Source organism: Symphodus melops, assembly GCF_947650265.1.
Source record: "Symphodus melops genome assembly, chromosome: 8".
Classification (NCBI taxonomy): Eukaryota; Metazoa; Chordata; class Actinopteri; order Labriformes; family Labridae; genus Symphodus; species Symphodus melops.
The window spans coordinates 3469390-3477439 of NC_136698.1; positions in this window are offsets into that span (position 1 = coordinate 3469390).

Sequence of the window (8050 nt, forward strand, 5' to 3'; positions counted from 1 at the left end):
TATGCCGCAAAGAGCTCCCCCCCCCCCTTCCATTACCATGCAGTGCAGAGTTAGAGGGTAAGGAGGGTAAATACTCTGTCTTCATGTCAAGATTATCTATGCACCTTTTAGGCAGTGCTGGAGGCAGCTTTTGTTTAATAAAGGGCTGATTAATGAACGGAGCAGCGCGGGGAGATAGGACGAGAGAGAAAGAGGGGGAAATAGAAACACTCCATCTGCATGCGAAGGGACATGTGTAAGGTCCCTGTCTGCTTTCGCCTGAATTAAAGCCACTTTTGCCATCGGTTTTTCTTTTTTTTTCTGACAGCAGAGGGAACAGCTCAACATTGCATCAGCCTGCCACACCTTGGGGCTTTTTTTTCTTTTTTTCTTTCGAGAAAACATCAAAGGAAACCTAGAGCTTTGAGGAGGGCTTTTTAATCAGAGCAAAATGTGAATGGAGGAATTGTTGCTGCTCTGTATAGGGCCAGTCATCTGTATCCATTCAATATGTTTCAGACGTATCTGATCAGAGACAGGCATTCACTGTGACACAAAAGCCCGACTTAGACAACTCCTCAAGACGTGTTTTTTAAGATTTCATTCCCACTAATTAAGAAAACACTAACCGCCATCATCAGTGCTCTGCAGAGGATGTGAGAAGGATTGTACTCCAAGAATAACAACAACTGTGACTTTTTGCAGCTCCTAACAGCGTGTGTGCATGTGTGTGCTGCCCCAAAGGCATAGAGCTATTCAAATCAAACTTTCCTGATCAGATTGTTAGATATTCATTCACAGCAGTTCAAATCCCAAATCCCCTTACTTACACAACTGAAATGTTGTGTCTGTGCCAATACAATTATCTTAGATCCAGAACAAAGATCTGCAGCTGAGACTTGTGGATTTGTCTGAATCTTGTTTTTTTTTTTTTTAAGTTGCTTAGAAATTACTGATTTGAGAGCTGTTTAACAGCCCATAATTTGACACAATGCATTCTGCTGGCAGATAATTACCCTGTAATTATAAAAATTTGAGCTGTGTGATAAAAATGCTTAACTAAATATCATACACTCATGCTGCTGTGAGACAGGGTAGGCTTTTTTTTGTGGAAAAGTTCACAATGGTAAAATACACATTTTGAGCTAATTAAGAAGTCTTACCTGAGTGGAGGAAGTGAATTAGTTAAAGGATCGACAGAGTGCAGAACAGTCCAGGATTTCTACCAAGAAGAAAGGAGAAGTTTTGTGTAAAAAACCAAAGTAAAAATTGAGTCATCATTTCAACCAACACCATGATGGACTTGAGCTGGTACTACTCAAAGCCATGTCATTTTTAATGACTCTAAATGCTAAAAACCTGGATCCCTACAGAGAATCAATATTTAAAGAGAAATATGAGTTTTTCTTTTGTTTTGTTTTCAGGGACAGCTGTGACATTGTTTTATTCAAAGCTCGGGGATGTAAAACAACAACTTCTACTCAGAGAATGGAAAACTTCTTTTTCAACCATTCAAAGGGGTAGTCGCCCTATGTGCAGAACCCAAAAATCTGATTGGCTATTTGACCTATCAGAGGCGGGACATGTGATAAAACAAACTATTAGGTCCTTTTTTTTCAAAAGCTTCTCTTAGTTTTCTTGACATTTCAATGTCAAAAAAGTTTTAACCGAGTCAAGCCACCACAACAAAAAAGTCTCCAACCACTGCCTTCAATCGTTCATCTATTGTGTGTTTTAGTGCATGTTAAAACAAAACATGTTTTCGATCTGAGCAAACCATTCAAAACACCAGCAACATTTAATAATAAACTGGTAAAATGGTAGACAAGTAACTCTTGCCATGACGTAGATTTTCTTTTAGTCAATGGATTGTTTTCAATGATTTTAAATTTCAAATAAAGATCTCACAGAAGAAACCTTTATGTAATGTTGTCAGTCTTTTTGAATATGTTTCTATATCTTTCAGTGGTTCAAACTTGACTCTCAGTGAGTGTTCTGTGACAGCTTTCATTTGTTTTTCCCGTAATTAGGTTGCAGCCCATTGTGCAGCTGCAGTCTGAAGCAAAGTACTGGAGATGTGCCAGTGTTTCGTCTTTGTTCACCCTGAAGTAATGTAGATCCCTTGCGTGAACAAAAGGACCCTGGTTAAAAAATATTCAGGCACTCCAGATTCCTCCCACATACTTAGTAAATAAACATTCACCAAGGCTAAGAGCCCCTTCCACACTATTAAAACAAAGACACTGCAGTATTTGCGGTCCTAAATTTAAAGGTTAACTGAAAATAATAAGCTGAATATAATAAACCAAGCTGGTTTAAGGCCCAACTGACCAGACTGGGTTCAGCATCAATATGTATAACATCTAATGTGATTAATCAGGGTCAGAAAGGGGAGCTAAAGAGGTTTAAAGCTCACCAAGAAAAAAGGACCCCTGAGGATACATCGTGTTGTGATACAAAATACTTTTAGGAAGAAGACACTGATATAATTCCATAAAGAATTAACTGAACGAAAATAATACTGAATGATAATGAGTTCATACTCATGTTGTTTGCTTTAATATCATGTCTCCGCATGAATGTTGACCTTAGCTGTTTGCTTTTAGATTTCATTGACAGCAGCCACAACCTTAGTTTCAGAGCACTTCTCACCAGCTTGCATTGTTGCTAGGGCAACAAAGTTAACTACTGCTTCCCTCACTATAGAACGTTAAGTTGGCTTGAAAAACTCTGTGTGCGTAATAGTTGGTTTTATTTCACAAAATATCACAAATAAAATATCAAACCAATGTAAAGGAATCCTGTCCTGGCATTAGCAGCAGCTCTAGACCTGGAAACTGTACACTGAAAAAGACTAGTCAGATAAGTTTCTACTCCGCCATTGTTGTTGACAAATCTGATATCAGAAGTCCCACCCCTTGTTGATTTTGATTGGTTGGTGAGGGAGAAGTAAAATTGACGAGCGCTATGGTCTTCCAGGTGTTTAGCTAATGTCAAATGAGAATGCTGAGTACAGAGACAAAAATACCCAGAATCCAACAACGCTTACATTTAGGAGGCTGAACTTCACTCGTTTTCTATTAAAAGTGGGCGCTGCCAGCACAAAAAGAGCCGCCCAAGGACACAGGCCCTTGAGTTACTAAAGTTCAATCCAGCAGCATCAGTGTCAGAGTATATCAGTCAAAAACAATAAGTTTGTTGGTCCTTGTCAGTTGGCTAAGTGGCTCATAATGGAATGAGGACGAGGGAGAGTGGATAGAGATGGTAATGATGTTTCACAGAATGTTAATTCCTGCAATCAGAATGATTGAGTGCTGGATGAATCATGAAGCCAAATACGGAGGATAATGAGGATGATGGTGAGGGGGGCAAAAATAAGAATGCCTCGACAAGCTGTTTTATTACCAAAAGTTTGTTATGAGCTGGAATTAAACTGCACCTGTGTCGTCTGTCAACATCTGATGAAAGGATCATGGGATCAGATGTGTGAGAAGTTGAAGTATAAATGTATAAATAACACACATGTTCTTACATCTGAGAAGGTTTCCCCATCAGATAAAAAAGGCGGCAAGTATTGTGTTTCTTTGTCGTGTGTGTATGAGTGTGTCCAGGTGAGAATGACAGACAATCTGGAAGTTTAACAATTACAGGCTGTCCATGCGGAGGCAGTGTCTGGAGTCAGTGAGGTCAGGGCACATTAGACAGTCCTATTACACACTCTCTCCTATAAATGTTGTGTGTGTGCGGCCTGGAAAAAAGAGAGAGTGCTGCTTTACTGGTTGTCCTGGCAACAGCTTCTTTTCCTCAACCGAGAGCCAAGAATCAATTATTTATTACATTGTGTTATTGCACCTAATCTGACTGCTGTCTGCCCTTTCAAATATACAGGACTGAAGCATGGCTAAATGTTCATGAGGAAAAACCTGCATTTCCATGGTAACGCTTCATGGATTTACAGCTCATCATCCTGGATATTCAGTCCAATAATCATAATAATGTGCACATTGTGCTGCTCAATAAGGCTTTACCAGGCAGTTTAATCTGCTTATTAGAGCTGTGGATAATTTAAATACAGGATAGACAAATATGATATACATTATTTAATGTGTTCATGTCTCCTCTGTTAGCATGTGTATGAGACATCCCGTGCAATTTAAAGAGAGATCAAAGAGAGTTTAAAACCTCAATTCAGACTGGGACTCGTGCAGTGTTTTTATCATGCAGACATGCACATGTGTGAGTAAATAAATAAAGAGTCAATGTGTGTTTGTGAAGTGTGAGTACCAGCATCTTTCCAGCATGATTGGCTCTTTCAGCACACATGGCCATGTGTTGATACGAAAAAAACAGAAATCGATGCCAGCGCTGATGGAAAGCCAGCGTCAGTGTGGACCTGCAGGGGATTGCAGATGCCTTCTGCAACCTTTCCATCAGAACAACAAAATCAATTAACATAACACGGAGGCACAAACAAATAAGTGAAAGATTCCTCTGAGAGCGGGATCAGGCTTCTCTCTCGATGAAACCGTTTACAGCCCGACACTGCTGTGATTGTTGCTGCTGCCCGAAAGAGTAATTAATTCATTCACAAAAACAGTGTTTTTTACTGTATTTCCTTTTCTCCTAATGTACCTCTGAGATAAGAGGATAAGGAAGAAGAGACTATCTCTCTCTCTCTCTCTCTCTCCAGTCAGCCAGCATGAAGATCCAGTTAGACAGCCAATATTTATGAGCTCCTGCTTCTTAAACTCACTGGATGCAGGCTCTTAGTCTTGGTAGTCCTGTAGATTACTGAATATTTTATTACAGTCTAGAGCAGGTGCAGTCACTGCTAAGCATCATAGGTATGTGCATGCTAGTGTTTGCACTATATCAAATACACACGACACAATGATCTGATTGTTCTCCCTCTGACAATTAAAGTTGTTAAATTCAAAAGCATTCAAGCAAACAACCTTTGTGAGATGTGTGAGTTGAAGCTAGGTTTGCATTGCAGAAAATATGATGATTTAAGAGATTTCGTGTCATGAAGTAACTCGTCAAAATTCTGAATAGGCCTATTTGCATGCTGGTCATATAAATGTTTGTATGACACAATCATAAAATACAAACAAATTATTGCACGTTTAAAAAAGCCATAGACATCAGGACAATAGTTTGCCACCACACACGATGCATATAGAAGCTATCTCATGGTCTTTACTTCTCAATGTGGGTCTGCAAACTTAAAAGCACCTCATGGTTTTAATGTAAGGATTCTAGCTGAACTCATTTTAAGGGTTAGTGATGATAGGTGATTGTGGGAAATGGATACCACACATTACAATATACTGCTGTGTATTTTTAGTCTATTTTGGGCTCGGTCCCTTAGTTCCAATTAAGAGACTTCTTGTGCCACCGAAACAGCTTTAGGGAGCCCGACCCTTATGAAAACGTCTGGGAGCAAATCTCTGCAGCTATCTGCAGAAACTTTGAGGTTTCCCAGAGGAGCCTGAGACTGTTAGAGCAGCACATTAATTCCCATGACTTTAAAATAAAATGTTCAACAAGCACATAAGGTTGAGAAGTTTGGGCCGACATTCTTGTCCAGTGAATAGCAACCTACCAGGACTGGGTATTTTCTCTTCCTGTAGAGCATTTTCTCAGCATGGCCTTGCACTCATCCTGCACTGTTACTCATTTTTGACCAATTAAAAAGCTCAGTCTAATTTTTCAATTATCCAATCAAATATTTTTTTTATGTTAAGTCCCGCCTTCTATCTTGTGCGTTGTTCCATCGCATTTAAGTTGTAAAAACATCCAAAGTCCATATTGAACCTGTGTTTAAACTAGTAAGTGTGTAACCTGTGTTATGTCATTGTTTGGTTGGACGCCCACTTTGACACCGAGACAAGATCCAGTAAAATTGAAGTAAATTCCAAGAAAAAGTCCTTCAAAAAGTTTCCTCAAGACCAAAACTAATTTTGATGAATACAACAGTAGTCCAAAACAATCAAAATATTGTTATAGAAATGACTTTGTAACTTCATGAGACAAATCAGTGAAAAACATTTTCTTAAAGCAGTATTACTTTTGACTTTTGACTTTTTTATTTCTTTTCCACAGAGTGTACAGTTTTAAGGGCAGCACGCCGACAGAGGGTGAACACAGGCACAGGGAGATACATGTGAGACAACAGGACATACATGTGGGGCGACAGACAGTGATAGGGCATACAGTGACAGGACATACAGTGCATATGGTTATGGGGGGACCGGGGATCGGGACTGAGGTGGATTTTTATTTAGGGCTGTAATGACTGCAGGCACCAGGCTTCTGCCGTATCGCGCCCTCCTGCACAGCAGGGACCTGTACCTGCGTCCGGAAGGCATGATGGTGAGGTGGCAGTTGAGAGGGTGGGTGGTGTCCAGTGCAATTGTGTGTGCGATGCGTGTGATGGCCTTTGAGTTGAGTTCTGACAGGGTGGGAGTGGGGAGACCGATTAATTTGGCTGCAATGTTTGTGACCCGGGTGAGTTTGGTTCGGTTTTTGACAGTGAGCATGTTGAAGAAGCAGGAGGAACAGTAGAGCAGGATGGGCTGGACGATGCTTTGATACAGCAGGAGGAGGAGATGGGGGGCGACATATAGTCCTTTAAGTTTCCGGATGGCGTGCAGTCTTTGGTGGCTCCTTTTTTGAATGTCCGTTGTGTGCTGGTCGAAGGTGAGATTGTTGTCTAATGTGAGTCCGAGGTATCTGAAGCTGTCAACAGTTTCAACTGTGTCGTTGTTAATGAGGGTGGGGGGCTGGGGTGATGGGGTGCCTATTATTATTTCTTTTGTTTTGTTTACGTTGAGATGGAGGAAGTTAAGCTTACACCAGTGTGAGAAGTGAGTGACAGTGTTGTGGTAGTCTGTGGTGGAGTTACTGTCTGATAAGAGGGCGAGGATGGCAGTGTCGTCAGAGTATTTGAGGTAGGTGGTGGTGGGAGAGGGGCTGGTGCAGTCGTTGGTGTACAGGGTGTAGAGGAAGGGGCTTAGCACACAGCCCTGGGGGGCTCCGGTGTTGGTGATGAGTGGGGGTGATGTGGATGTGCCTACCCGAACAGCTTGCCGTCTGTCGCTGAGGAAGTTGTGCAGGAGGTGGATCAGAATGGGTGGAGTGTTGAGTTTATGTAGCTTCTGGATGAGCAGGTGCCTTTGGATGGTATTGAATGCGGAACTGAAGTCCACAAAGAGGATCCTCGCGAAGGTGCCTCGGGAGTCTAGGTGCTGGAGGATATGTTGTAGCAGGCAGGCAACAGCGTCCTCTGTGCCCCTTTTTTCCCTGTAGGCGAATTGGAGAGGGTCCAGATGAGGTTTCACAGATGGGAGGATGACCTTCAGCAGCAGTTTTTCCAGGCACTTCATTAATATGGGAGTGAGGGCGATGGGGCGGTAGTGATTGAGGTCGGAGGGTCGTGGTTTCTTGGGTACCGGGATTATTGTTGTGCTTTTTCAGAGGAGGGGTATTGTGGCAGTCAGATATGACTCACAGAAGAGGGAGTGGGCAATAGGAGCCAGTTCTGTGGCACAGGTCTTCAGCACCCTTCCTGGGATGCCGTCGGGTCCTGGGGCCTTTGATGGGTTACACCGGCTTAGCTGGTGGCGCACTTCCTCGACTGTGAAGGGGGCAGGCTCATTGGGATCAACTGGGGGGAGAGCCTTGAGAGCTTCCGTGCACTCTTTGGAAAAGTCCTGTGTGTCGAAGAGGTTGAAAAAGGAGTTCAGTTCAGTGGGGGGGTGGGTGGCATGAGATTTTGTTTTGTTGTGGGTGGGTTCGTATCCGGTGAGGGATTTTACCATTTGAAAGGCTTCTTTTGTATTCATGTGGCTGAACTTATGCTCGAGTTTGTTTTTGAAATGGATTTTGGCCATGAAGATTTTATTCTTGATGTCTCTATTTGCTGATCTGAGACCAGTAGTGTCTTTGAGCCTGAAGGCTCTGTGTTTTTCTCTGAGGCTATTCTTGATGTCGGGGGTGATCCAGGGTTTTGAGTTGGGGTACTTCTTTATGATTTTTACTGGAATGGTGGTATGAATGCAGAAGTTGA